Raw genomic sequence first — 13,887 nt, 5'->3', positions numbered from 1 at the left:
ATTCCAGCCCCCTGTCAACTGTCAAATGATGTGAACTGTCAACCTGAATTAACATTCAGTATTCAATATTGTCTGATATTAACATTCAGTATTCAATATTGTCTGATTCAATATTAACATTCAGTATTCAATATGGTCTGAATTAACATTCAGTATTCAATAGTGTCTGATTCAATATTAACATTCAGTATTCAATATTGTCTGATTCAATATTAACATTCAGTATTCAAGTAGAACAGCTAGCTAGCCGTTGTGGACACTCACCTTTCCACAGCAAAACGGTCGGCAAGGCACCTTGGTTGAGAAATGCAGGCTTCAGTCTATGTTGTTTAGTCTGTGTTCAGTCCTGTTCAGTACTGTTTCAAAGCCTCCAATGAGACTTACTCTGACCTGCTAGGCCTAATGCACTGCTTGCTCTATTGTCCATTCCTTATTTATGGGTAAATCTGTCAATAAAGCCTTTCATTGATTGGTATTTAAAAACCCACACGAGGTATTGATCAATAGGAGCGGTCACAGCCAGTGCATCGTCTGATGAAGATACTTTACATTTTGTCATTTAGCTGAACACTTTTATCCAAAGTCACTTAGTTACAAGTTCTGTACAACAAGTCGGCAGGGAGGGTACAACTGGCAGCTAAGGGTCAGTGATATTGTTCATTAAACATTGTTGAACTTGAGTGTTACAGTCTTGAGTGCATAGTAGTAAAGACATACAGTATTGGCATAGTAGGTAGTAATATATAGGCACGGTAGATTATTTAGTATCAGAGTGCATACTAGCAAAAGACGGTACTAAGGTTACTTGTTCTTTTTATTATTATTATTATTTAGTTATTAATTTAAAATTATATATATAAATATATAATTTTACATTACAAAAAGAAATGTCCATTTCAGATATTGATTGAAAAGGTGTGTTTTTAGTCAATGGCAGGAAATTGGGCAGGTTTCAGTACTTCCCCATCTCTCTCTCTCTCTCTCTCTCTCTCTCTCTCTCTCCTCCCACAGACCCATCCCAGGGGGTCGTCTCCATCACCTTGGGGCCCTTCCCTCCCGACGTGGCCCTCCGGAAGGTCACAGTGGGGGGCGAGGGCGACGCCCTAACCGGGACCCAGAACCGGAGCCGCCACGGGGACCCGGAGGTGTCCAGGCTTCCTCACTCCAACGGAAGCCACTCCTACCGCCTCCACGTCCCATTCACACACCCCGCCGTGGGTCAAGAGGTGAGACCCATTTAGAGGTCAAGTTTAGCAAATTAGAGGATTTGCTATAGTTTACCCAATCATTTTCAAGGAGATTGATTGATTGATTGAAAAATGTATTAACAGATTGCAGAATGGGTACAGTACAGTACAGCTCAATACATACAATTGTTAACATCTTCCCGTTACAACTAACCTAAAGTTAGTTTAGGTTCGTGTTAACGTTAGATAATGTACAAAATAAACGTATTCCGCTGCTATAGACATCGCTCTTTTATTTTGAAAACGCCCAGAAAGGAAGTCATTATATTAGCTTTAGTATTAGCTCCGGTTAGCTCTGAGCGTACAGTAGTTAGTAGTATATTATCAATACCAGCCATTGGATTACTGTTTTCTAAGTTGGGGAGGCTTTTAATCGTCAAGGTAAGAGGATTTTAAGTCATGGTATCCATAAACTTCAATCGGTTTGGATCCTTTGAATGAATGAGAATGTAAACAAACACGGCTTCCACGTAGAAATCACTGACTGCGCGCAGAGAGGAGTCGTTCGGCAAAAAAAAGTTCAGAGTATATCTGCTTAGAAAACGTAATTGTCGAATTCAATTATTTTTTATTTCTCCACGTGGTAAATACACAGGTCACAACATGTTTACAGGAACGTTTTGGAGTTGTATTTGGAGTGTATTTGGTGACTAGGGCACTATAAGGAACGTCAGGCTCTAAAACCCCCCCACTTCCAGTGATGAAGCTAAGCTACGCTAACGGAGCGACTGTTCCCTAAGCTAAATGCACACACAGAGACAAAAAAGGTATGTATCTTCTTGTCTAACTCCAGGGAAGATGTTAAATAAGCTAATTTCCCAAAATGTTGGAGTTTTCCTTTAAGGGGATGCAGACCAGAGAAAGACTTTTGTCTTGTTTACATCAGGGTCCCCCATTTTCAATTCATCATAAGGAGGACAAAAGAGCCATGTATATTTCATTATTTATTTCATTACAAACCTTTATTTCAACTCGGGCGCGGAGGTTACCCTCATTTACAGCGACGACGAGCTTACAAAACAAACAGTTTATCAGCTATTATACATACAGTATAGGCACAATAAATAAGAATAAACAATAAAAATGTTGTTACAAGTCGACACACAGTGGTCGGAGATACTTTTAAATGCAGCAAGAGAAGGAAGAACCTTCAGCTTCAGGGGTTGGAAGCATCAAAGGAAAAAGCAGTTTTTCCTGGTTCAGAGCAAACTGGAGGAACCCTAAGAACCAGCCAGTCATTTGAACGTGTAGAATAGGTTCCAAAGATTCAGAATAATTTTCAAGGAGGACAAAAGAGCCATGTTTATGTATGTTCTCCTCCTTGTCCTTGAGTTGCATGTCCATGTTGTTTGTTCTCTGCCAGTATCCAGGTGGGGGCTATATGACGTACCGTATCCCCCTCCTCTTTGCTCTCATCATCTCGCCTCACGGTGAGCTCTTCTAGCATCGAGCCACCGTAGAAAGCAACGTTCAACAACAAACACGTAAGCTAATTTATTTTTTGTTTTGTACTTTTTAATTCTTTCATTTCAAACCTTTATTTAAACTTGAAAGGCAAATGAGGTTTCCCTCTTTTACAGTCATGTAAAACATATAGAATCACACAGCATATAAAATCACAACAATAAGACAACAAGATGAGGCAAAAAGCAAGGATAACAAATAAATTAAAACATGTACAACTTGATTGACAAAGGTTGGAGATCAAGGTTTTAAACTCTGCAACAGGGGGGAGAATTTCAAGCTTTAAAGGAAAACTCCAACATTTTGGGAAATTAGCTTATTTAACATCTTCCCTGGAGTTAGACAAGAAGATACATACCTTTTTTGTCTCTGTGCGTGCATTTAGCTTAGGGAACAGTCGCTCCGTTAGCATAGCTTAGCTTCATCACTGGAAGTGAGGCGGGGCCGGAGCCTTACAGTGTATAGTTTGATTGATTGATTGAAAAGTTTATTAACAGATTGCAGAATACACTCCAAATACAACTCCAAAACGTTCATGTAAACATGTTGTGACCTGTGTATTCACCACGTGGAGAAATAAAAAATAATTGAATTAGACAATTACGTTTTATAAGCAAATATACTCTGAACTATTTTTTTACCCAACCACTCCTCTCTGAGCGCAGCCAGTGATTTCAACGTGTCGTTGTGATTGTTGACATTCTCATTCATTCAAAGGATCCGAACCGATTGACGTTTATGGATACCATGAATGAATGAATGAATGAAAACTTTATTTATCAGATTGCTGAAGCGGGGCAGGTGGCGTACGGAGATTACGTTCGTCACCAACACCGGGAGACACTAGGATTCGCCTGTTCGAATCCAGCTCCCGGCGTTGCTATCAGCTTGGCTGTCCTCTCACACTGATACAATTGGCTGTATCAGGGGGTGGGAAAGCTGAAGGGTGGGTCCTGGGCGTTGTGGACAGCGACCCCTACAGTTCGGTCGGGGCACCTGCTCAGCGAGGGTTGGAACTGAGGAGAGATAGTGTGGCCTCCCACACGCTACACTCTCCCCGGTGAGAACCTGCGCGGCCAGGTTGGCCTGCCCCAGGCTGCACATGCGTCGGAGGAAAGCATGTGACAGTCTCCGGTCTCCCGGACCAACAGTAGGGGAAAGTACGCAACAACCAGGAAGGGTGGGATGGGAGAAAAAATCGGGAAAAAAGGAGGGGAAGAAAGATAAAAAAAAAAAAAGAAAAAAAAAAAATATTGCAGAATGGGTACAATACAGTACGGCTCAATACATACAATTGTTAAGGGGATGCAGACCTGAGAAAGACGTTTGTCTTGTTTCCATCAGGGTCCCCCATTTTCAATTCATATAGACATTTATGACATACACAAACATACATGACATTTATGGCATAGGGACATATAGGTATTTAGTACTGATACATTTGTGACATAAACGGTATTCCAATATACAGTACTGTTACCCCTAGATCCTGACAGAGTATATACATATGATGGGGAGGGGACTGTACATTAGGGGGGGGTGGGTGGGTGGGAGAGAAATATACATACGGCGGGGAGGGAATATATACATGCGGTGGGGAGGAGACTGTCTATTAGGAGGTGGTGGGGGTTTTGGGCATTTACGGTGGCCAGTTTCGAATTGCAGCCTCCCGTAGGTGCTCTTTAAGAGCGGTTTTGAATGTGGGCAGGGATTCACATTCCTTTACAGCTTTGGGTAGGGCGTTCCACATTGTTGTGGCATAATTGCGAAACGTGTTTAGTCCCTTGTTTGAGCCGAATCTGGGTTTAACATGATTTGTTGAGCTTCCTCTGGTGTAGTGGTTGTGGTATTCACTGACCTTTGGGAAGTATTTTGACATGTACATGGGCACCCCGGTCGTATAGTGTATCTTGTAGACCAGGCCCATTGCAAGTTGCTGTACTCTGTCGTCTACTCTAAGCCATCCTAGGTTGTCAAAGTGGGCAGGGGTGAGGTGGGTTCTGGGGTTCAGGTCAAGTAGTAGTCTGACCAGTTTGTTTTGTGATGTTTGTCATTTTGTTTTAAGCGCCTTTGAGGTGCTTTGGTACCATGAGGTGCACGCATAGTCATAGTACCCTTGAATGAGTGCTCCTGCCAGAGTCTTCAGGGTATTCTTGTTTACCAGAGAGGAGATCCGGTACAGGAATCTAGTTCGTTGGTTGACTTTTTTTATTACATTGGATGCCATTTTGTCACAGGAAAGATTTGCCTCTAGGATGGAACCCAGGTAGGTAATTTCGTCTTTCCTTGTGACAATATTGTCACCCACTGTAACTGAGAAGCCGTCGGTCTTGTTGAGTTTGTTATTTGAACCGAAGAGAATGGACTCTGTTTTGCCCATGTGTAATGATAGTTTGTTATCAGCGAGCCATATGCAGATTTTGCCTAGTTCCGAGCTGAGGGTTTTTTCAACCTGCAACTTGTTCTTGTCAGAGACCAGCAGGGCTGAGTCGTCCGCAAACAGGAACAAGTTGCAGTCACAGGCTGACGACATGTCATTTGCATAAATTAGGAAGAGTAGCGGTCCTAGTATGCTTCCTTGTGGAACACCACAGCTCACTGTGAGGGGGGGGGATAGAGTACCATTTACCTCTACCATCTGTTCTCTCCCCTCCAGGTAGGATTGCATCCAGCTCACTGATAAGCTATCAAAACCAATTGCTTTTAGCTTGTCCATTAGAATGGAGTGATTGACAGTGTCGAAGGCCTTTTGTAGGTCCAGCATGACCATGCCGCAGTATTTGCCCGCGTCCACCTCTTGTTTGATGTGGTCGTTCAAATAGAGGAGGCATGTGTCAGTGGAGTGGGACGTTCTGAAGCCCGATTGGAATTCGTAGATTAGATTTTTTTCCGCCAGGTACTTTTCGACCTGTTCGTAGACTATTTTCTCCATGACTTTCGAGATGGAGGTAAGAATAGAAACAGGGCGGTAGTTGCCTGGGTCTAATTTGCTGCCCTTTTTGTGCAGAGGGGTCACTCTTGCAATTTTGAAGTCCTTGGGGACGTGCCCCTGTTTTATAGAGAGGTTTATTATGTGTGTGATGACTGGGGTGATGGCGGCTGCTGCGTCTCTGAGGAATTTGGAGGGGATGTTGTCATGGCCAGTGGCCTTGTTAGGTTGGAGGGCGCTACATTTTTTTAGTACCTCATCGGTTGTTACCATTTCAAGTTTGAAGTCGTCTTTGTGGACCCCTAGGTTTTTGTAGTATGCTACTATGTGTTCTACCCCATAATGCCCTGAGTGGGAGGGTAGTTTTTTTACCAGTGTTGTGGCTATGTTTGTGAAGAAGATGTTTAAGTAATTGGCTACATCCAACTTGTCTGTGATGAGCGTGTTGTCCGTCTTTATGTTTATGTTTGAGAATCTGGTTTTAAGTTTTTTACTGCAGCCTAGTTGATTATTGAGTAATTTCCAAAGTTCGCGGGGTTTGTTTTTGTTTTCCTCAGTTTTGTCGTTGATGAAATTTCTTTTTGCGGTTCTGATCATGGTGTTTACGTCATTTCTTAGTCCGTTTCTTTGAATTTTTAGTTCAACCACGTGGGCTTGGAGTTCACTGTTTGAGCTTTTGGAAAGCTTTGTCTGACTTTTATGAAGTTCAGAGCATTTTTTGTCTCTGGTTTTCATAGCGGCCAGTATTTCAGTGTGCATCCATGGCTCAGCGCGATTTTTAACCCTGGTGGTTCTTATGGGTGCCATGTTGTTGAGTATTGCTGTGAATTTGGTTTTGAATCCAAGCCATGTTTCTTCAACCTGTGTACCACTGAGTTCATCTGACCAGTCCAAGCTCCCCAGTTCTAGGTTAAAGGCCTCTCTAGAGTAAGTTTTGAGGTCTCTAGATGTGACTGTTTTGTGACAGCCGGCCTTCTGTTTTAGCTTTTTGCGGGTACAGAAAATCATGGTAATCATGGTAATGGTAATAACAACACCAGCTCACAAGCCTCGGCAATGGGGGGGGGGGGGGTCGGCTGCTGATGGAGGCGCAGTGTTCAGGGTAACAGAGCATGAGGTGAGGCGGACCTTTAAAAAAGTGAATATCAGGAAGGCAGCAGGTCCAGACGGCATCCCCGGCCGCGTCCTAAAAGTCTGTGCCGACCAACTGGCCCCAGTATTCACTGACATATTTAACCTGTCCTTAGAACAGGCTGTCATCCCCACCTGCCTGAAGAAGTCCACTATTATCCCTGTACCCAAAAAATCCAAGCCTGCTTGCCTCAACGACTACCGCCCTGTAGCTCTCACCTCCATAGCCATGAAGTGCTTCGAGAAGCTAGTAAAGGGCTACATCTGCTCCTCCCTCCCCATCAACATGGACCCCCTGCAATTTGCATACCGCCCCAACAGGTCCACGGAGGACGCCATATCCCATGTGCTGCACACAGCAGCATCACACCTGGACAAGAGGCAGGGGAACTATGTGAGAATGCTATTCATCGACTACAGCTCGGCATTCAATACCATAGTCCCCTCCATACTCATAGCCAAGCTCAGGGACCTGGGCTTGGGCTATGACCTCTGCCAGTGGGTCTTGGACTTCCTGACTGGCAGACCCCAGGTGGTGAGAGCAGGCAACTGCACCTCCTCATCCATCACCCTCAACATAGGGGCCCCCCAGGGCTGTGTTCTGAGTCCCCTCCTCTACTCCCTGTACACACACGACTGTGTGGCTCAGCGGAGTAGCAATACAATCGTCAAATTTGCTGACGACACAGTGGTGGTGGGCCTGATCTCTGCCAACGACGAGAGGGCCTACCTGGAAGAGGTCAAGGTCCTGGCGGGATGGTGCCAGGAAAACAGCCTCTCCCTGAACGTCAGCAAAACAAAGGAGATGATTGTGGACTTCAGGAGGTCGGGGGTCAAGGACTACAGCCCCCTCAGCATCGACGGGGCACCGGTTGAGAGAGTCAACAGCTTTAAGTACCTCGGAGCCTACATATCCGAGGACTTGACATGGACCACACACATTAACAGTGTTGTGAAGAAGGCACGACAACGCCTCTACTTCCTCAGGCGCCTAAGGAAGTTCCAAGTCAGCCAGAAGATCCTTAAGAACTTCTACTCATGTACAATAGAGAGCATCTTGACCGGCAACATCACCTCCTGGTTTGGGAATAGCACTGCACAAGACCAAAGCAGACTACAAAGAGTGACACGTTCAGCCGAACGCACAATTGGAGGGGGGCTCCCCACCCCCAGAACATTTACTACAAGCGTTGCAAGGGCAAGGCTAAGAGAATCATTAAATAATAATAATAATAATAATGACTTGGATTTATATAGCGCTCTTCATGGCACCCAGAGCGCTTCACAGAGTCCATTATTCGTTCATACACAGTCATACCGAACAACTGCCTCTTTGAACTGCTGCCGTCAGGCAAGCGATACAGGAGTCTCAAGGCGAGCACAGAAAGACTCAGAAGAAGCTTCTATCCCCAGGCCATCAGGCTGCTAAACGAACAATGAATGAACACTACACAACAACAACCACCAAACGCACATAGCACACACATCCACACGCACACACTCACTTTAAACAAACACACTGTAGCACCCACTCCACACACTTATAGCACACACCCACTTTAAACAAACACACTGTAGCACCCACTCCCCACACTTTATATTTATGGATGAAGGATTGCACTACAACTCGTACACCTTACTGTAAATTGTACCTACAATTGTACCTCATCCCATTTCTGCTTTGCACTAGATAGTACTGTACATTAGTACACTGCATAGTATTGTGTATTGTATATTATATGGTAACTCAGAACATTGTACATATGTCTATACCGAACACTGTGACCTCATTTTCTTCTTCTAAATTCATGCTATATTATGTTATTATGTTATTTGATACTATCTTGTCTAGCACAGTCTCTGGAGCGTAACAGTAAGAAGCATTTTGTATGAAAGTATTCTGTACTTCTGTATGACAACTATTAAAGAACTTGAACTTGAACATATAATGATCACTTAACCCGCATGCTATCACCCCTTTATTGGAGATCATTGACTTGTCAGAGGTCAAAATGAGGTCAATGGTGGTTTGTGTCGAATCACATACCCTTGTGGGTATGTGAAACCGTGCAGATCAGAAAATCTACTGAAGGCCTTGAAGACGGGTGCTGCTTTACGCAGCATATCCGTGTTCCAGTCCCCAATAAGAATTTTTTCTACCCCCTCCACCCCAGCTAAACACCCATCAAGTGTGTCATAAAAGCCACTCTGTTCTGGTGGTCTATAGATTGTGCCTACTAGTACTGGTTTCGCCCTGTCTAATAAGATTTCAATCCAGTTTCAATTTCATCATGGTTAAGGTCAGTACGGTTGATGTATTTGGTATCCTTGTGTATATACACACAGACGCCACCTCCATACTGGTTCCTATCCCTCCTGACTATTGAGTAGTTTTCAATTTCAATCTCTGGATCCTGTACAGATGAGTCTAATTTTGTTTCTGTGAAACACAATATGTTAGCCTTACCGTTTAAAAACAACTGTTTGATTTCAGCCAGTTTAGGTCTCAGGCTATTTGTATTAAGATGGAATATGTGAAGTCCATTTTTGCTGGTAATCAGATTGATGTCGTCACACTTGAGGTAACTCTGTTCATTTGTGTCCTGTCCTGTGGTGGGGGGAGGGGGGGCGTTGTTGCTGTTTGTGCCGTGAGTAGGGAGGGGGGGAGGGGGTGATTCTTTGTCCTTTGCTGGAGTCTGTATTCCTCTGTGTGAAAGCCTGCGATGTGGGGGGGGGGCTGGTTGTTTACAGATGTGTCTGTTAGTACTCCGTTGTGGGGGAGGGGGGGTGCCTTTTGTCCTGGCCCCGGCCCGGGTAGACTAGCTGGCATGGCGGGGCCAGCCGAGCTAATCGTCGGGTCCTTGGTGATCCGCGCCGCTCTCCAAGTCTGCTGGGGCTTCGGTGAGGGTATGTCGCCGCTTGCTGGTCGACTGGTGCAACTGCTGGCTGAAGCCGGTGTGAGGAGCGATGCCTTGCTGTTTTGTCCCTGCGACGTGCTGGGCGCCTCGGTTGTGAACCCCGGTTCCTTCCCTCTCGCTGTGGCCTCTCGTGGTTTATTTTGCAGAGGTGGTAGAGGAGGAATGTTGCCGTTGATCATGTCGTTAGCCGCCGTCTGTGTGGGTAGCAGTTGATCTGTTGTGCTGGCAACGCTGGCTGCCGCTTCTTGGGTCAGCAGATCTAACTGTAGTCTCTGGTTCCGTGTCATTACGGGACCAGGGTTCTGATGTATGTCACCCGACATGAGCAGATATAATAAAAACATTGATCTCTTATTACACTTGCCTGTCGGGGGTAATTTCTTTCGTTCCGGATTCGCAGTAAGTACTGTGTGGATAGTCGTGGCTCCGTAGGCTGGATGTTTCCTCTCCATGCCCGTTAACAAGTAGAAGTCGCAATGGGACTGCTGATTTGCGTTTTTGCTACCCTCCTCTTCTGTCTGGAGCTGTTGCTTGAGTTGTGAATTCAGGTACAAGTCCATAATCCACAGGAGGGAAAGTAGAAAATGCGCAAAATACTTTTTTGTTGTTGATCTGTTGCGTTGGTTACGGGAGCTGGGTAAAATGCGACCGTCCATGTTGATGGCGGAAGTGATCAACATGACTTGAAAATAAAAGTGCGACGTTTATAGCAGCGGAAAACGTTTATTTTGTACATTATCTAACGTTAACACGAACCTAAACTAACGTTACAACTAACCTAAAGTTAAAAATAAATGTTTTCCGCTGCTATAAACGTCGCACTTTTATTTTGACAACCCCAGAAAGGAAGTCATTATATATGCTTTACCATCCTGATCTGTGTTAGCTCCAGTTAGCTCAGAGCGTCCGGTATAACAATACCAGCCATTGGATTACTGTTTTCTAAATTGGGGAGGCTTTTAATCGTCAAGGTAAGAGGATTTCAAGTCATGGTATCCATAAACTTCAATCGGTTCGGATCCTTTGAATGAATGAGAATGTCAACAATCACGACGACACGTTGAAATCACTGGCTGCGCTCAGAGAGGAGTGGTTGGGCAAAAAAATAGTTCAGAGTATATTTGCTTATAAAACGTAATTGTCTAATTCAATTATTTTTTATTTCTCTACGTGGTGAATACACAGGTCACAACATGTTTACATGAACGTTTTGGAGTTGTATTTGGAGTGTATTCTGCAATCTGTTAATAAACTTTTCAATCAATCAATCAAACTATACACTGTAAGGCTCCGGCCCCACCTCACTTCCAGTGATGAAGCTAAGCTATGCTAACGGAGCGACTGTTCCCTAAGCTAAATGCATGCACAGAGACAAAAAAGGTATGTATCTTCTTGTCTAACTCCAGGGAAGATGTTAAATAAGCTAATTTCCCAAAATGTTGGAGTTTTCCTTTAAGGACAGTTGGAGTTCATTTCATGAGTGGTGTTGGAGATACTGATGTCTCTAAACATCCCCTCCAGTTTGGAAGTGAACTGACAGCCACACTCAGTCTTGAGCTTGAAGAGCATGTTCTTCTCGGATTTCGTCGGAGACGCTCTTGTTGGTGAGCAGCCTGCGGGCCAGGTGCTGCTTGTAGTACCGCTCGAACACATCCTTCTCCTGCATGCAGCGGAACAGCACCATAGCATTGTCCAGGATGCGTCTATGCCTTCTACAACGCTGTTCGGTTTCCGGGTCAGAGCTCCTATATTTGCGAATGCATAAACTATATCTTAAATTATGGCTATGTGTCTAATATGACCGTAGCTTATCAATGACTTGTTTTGTTTACATCAGGGTGAACGCTGTTGCATTCGCAAATATGAGAGCCAGCAATACGCAGCTATGTTGTTTCTTAAAAGCGGACTTGTTTTGTTTACATCAGGGTGAACGCTGTTGCATTAGCAAATATGAGAGCCAGTAATACGCATCTATGTTGTTTCTTTACACATATGTTGGATTATGTAATTGGTTTGTCATGACAAACCAATAAAAAATCGGACTTGTTTTGTTTACATCAGGGTAAACGCTGTTGCATTCGCAAATATGAGAGCCAGCAATACGCAGCTATGTTGTTTCTTTACACATATGTTGGATTATGTAATTGGTTTGTCATGACAAACCAATAAAAAATCGGACTTGTTTTGTTTACATCAGGGTGAACGCTGTTGCATTCGCAAATATGAGAGCCAGCAATACGCAGCTATGTTGTTTCTTTACACATATGTTGGTTTATGTAATTGGTTTGTTATGACAAACCAATAAAAAAATCGCTACTTTACATCAGGGTGAACGCTGTTACGCTGCCACCACCCTTGCGAATGTCATTGAAGGGGCTTGTCACGCGAACTTGTCGCGCGAACTGGCGGTGATAAGGGGGGCGTGCTAGCGTAGGGTCACGTGGGCTTAGTGGCCAATCAGAGGAACCCGGAAACCGAACAGCGTTGTAGAAGGCATAGACGCGTCCAGGATCGATCGACTCCACCTCCTGCTCCGTCAGCCCTTTCACCCCCTTCACCCCCTTCTTCAGCTTGTCGTCGATGAAGAGAGAGAGGTACTCTGGCGAGTGGGAGTTGAGGTTCAGGAAGTACTCAAAGTCCCCGGCGATGGTCTGCTTGAAGAGCCTGTCGTTGTTGAAGGACTCCAGGAGGAAACGGTCGAAGCACGTCTTCAGGTCCAGCAGGCCCTGGATGTAGTCGACAGGGTTCTTGCCCTTGCCCTCCTCCGACACCAGGGCCTTGCCCTTCTCCCGCAGGTACGAACTCATGCACTCACACATGGTCTTCAGGCCATTGGGCAAGCGGCTGAACAGCTTGTACATGCAGCCCAGGTCTTCAGTCTTTCCGTTCTTGAGCATGTTCTCCATCTCCACGATGGTCTTCATGTGTTTGGAGATGAGCTCCCTCTCCACCACCTTCACGATGGGCTCCTCCGTGGACTTGTCCAGGCAGTGCATCACCCACTCGATCTCCTCGTTGATCCGGGCCTCCACCTTCTTGATGTAGACGCTGGCGCTGTTCTCCGCTAGGAACTTTTGGCTCTCCATCTGGAAGAATTCGGCCGACATCTCGAGGAAGGGGCCCTCTAAGTCCTCCTCGTAGACCGACCTGCCCTCCAGGCCCAGGATCATGAGCATCTGGCAGGCGTTCCTGATCGCTCCCCTATCCACCACCTCTCCCTTCCTCTCGCAGGCGATCATGTCCAGCAGGGTCTGTCGGAGGTGGTCCCGGATGCAGCCGTATCGCACCACCTGGTCCCGGAAGATGATGAGGCCCAGGTTGTAGACGTTATCCACGTTGTTCTGCTGCACATAGATACGGTCCATGTGCATGAGGATATCTCTGATCATCACCATGGCAGTCTGATGGTCGTTCCAGGCTTGATTCAGTGTTTGGAGAAAGTTATTGTTTAGAGAGTTGAGGACATCTTCTCGTACTTTGTTGATGAGGTGCTCAGTGACCACCTCCTGCAGGCCCGTGTAGAGCTTCTCGCCGTGCTTGTGTAGCACCATGGTGTAGGCGTTCCTGTACAGCTCCTCGAAGCTCAGCCCGCTGTTGCTCTTCCTCTGGATCTCCTGGATGGCATTCTTGAGAAGGTCCCAGATGTTGTTGACTTGACATACACCCAGTGGCATCTTTCCACGGCTAGACAGTAGGCAAAGCATCTTGTTTGAGAAATGCAGGTTTCAATCTATGTTGTTTAACAGTTGATATCTTCAGTCCTGTTTAAAAATGCGCAAAATACAGTATATATTCAAGCTTACAGACAAGTAGCCGGAAACAACAAGTGATATATTCACTTGTCTACTGAGATCTGAGATCTTCTGAGAGAATTATTGAATATATATAGAACACAAATGTTCTATAATGGTCTATTATGACATCATACTGTGACATCACAAATGTTCTAGAATATTCTATTATGACATCATACTGTGCCCACAAATGTTCTAGAATAATAATAATAATAATAATAATAATAATAATAATAATAATAATAATAATAATAATAATAATAATAATAATAATAATAATAATAATAATAATAATAATAATAATAATAATAATAATAATAATAATAATAATAATAATAATAATAATAATAATAATAATAATAGATTGAATTTGTAATGCACTTTTTGTTTGCTGGGATCCCAAA

The 13,887-nt window shown here is 44.5% G+C and overlaps 1 pseudogene across 1 annotated transcript; it reads right to left on the bottom strand.

Moving 5' to 3' along the window:
- Window positions 1-11,141: 11,141 nt before the first annotated feature.
- LOC311239390 (cullin-3-like) lies at window positions 11,142-13,363 on the bottom strand (annotated as a pseudogene). The gene is made up of 2 exons: window positions 12,210-13,363; window positions 11,142-11,392 (listed from the first exon to the last, which is right to left on the bottom strand). The product of its transcript is annotated as a cullin-3-like (transcript).
- Between the last annotated feature and the right edge of the window lie 524 nt (window positions 13,364-13,887).

Source organism: Notolepis coatsorum, assembly GCF_963971535.1.
Source record: "Notolepis coatsorum genome assembly, chromosome: 13".
Taxonomy (NCBI): Eukaryota; Metazoa; Chordata; class Actinopteri; order Aulopiformes; family Paralepididae; genus Notolepis; species Notolepis coatsorum.
This window is presented reverse-complemented; position numbering and strand designations above follow the sequence as displayed.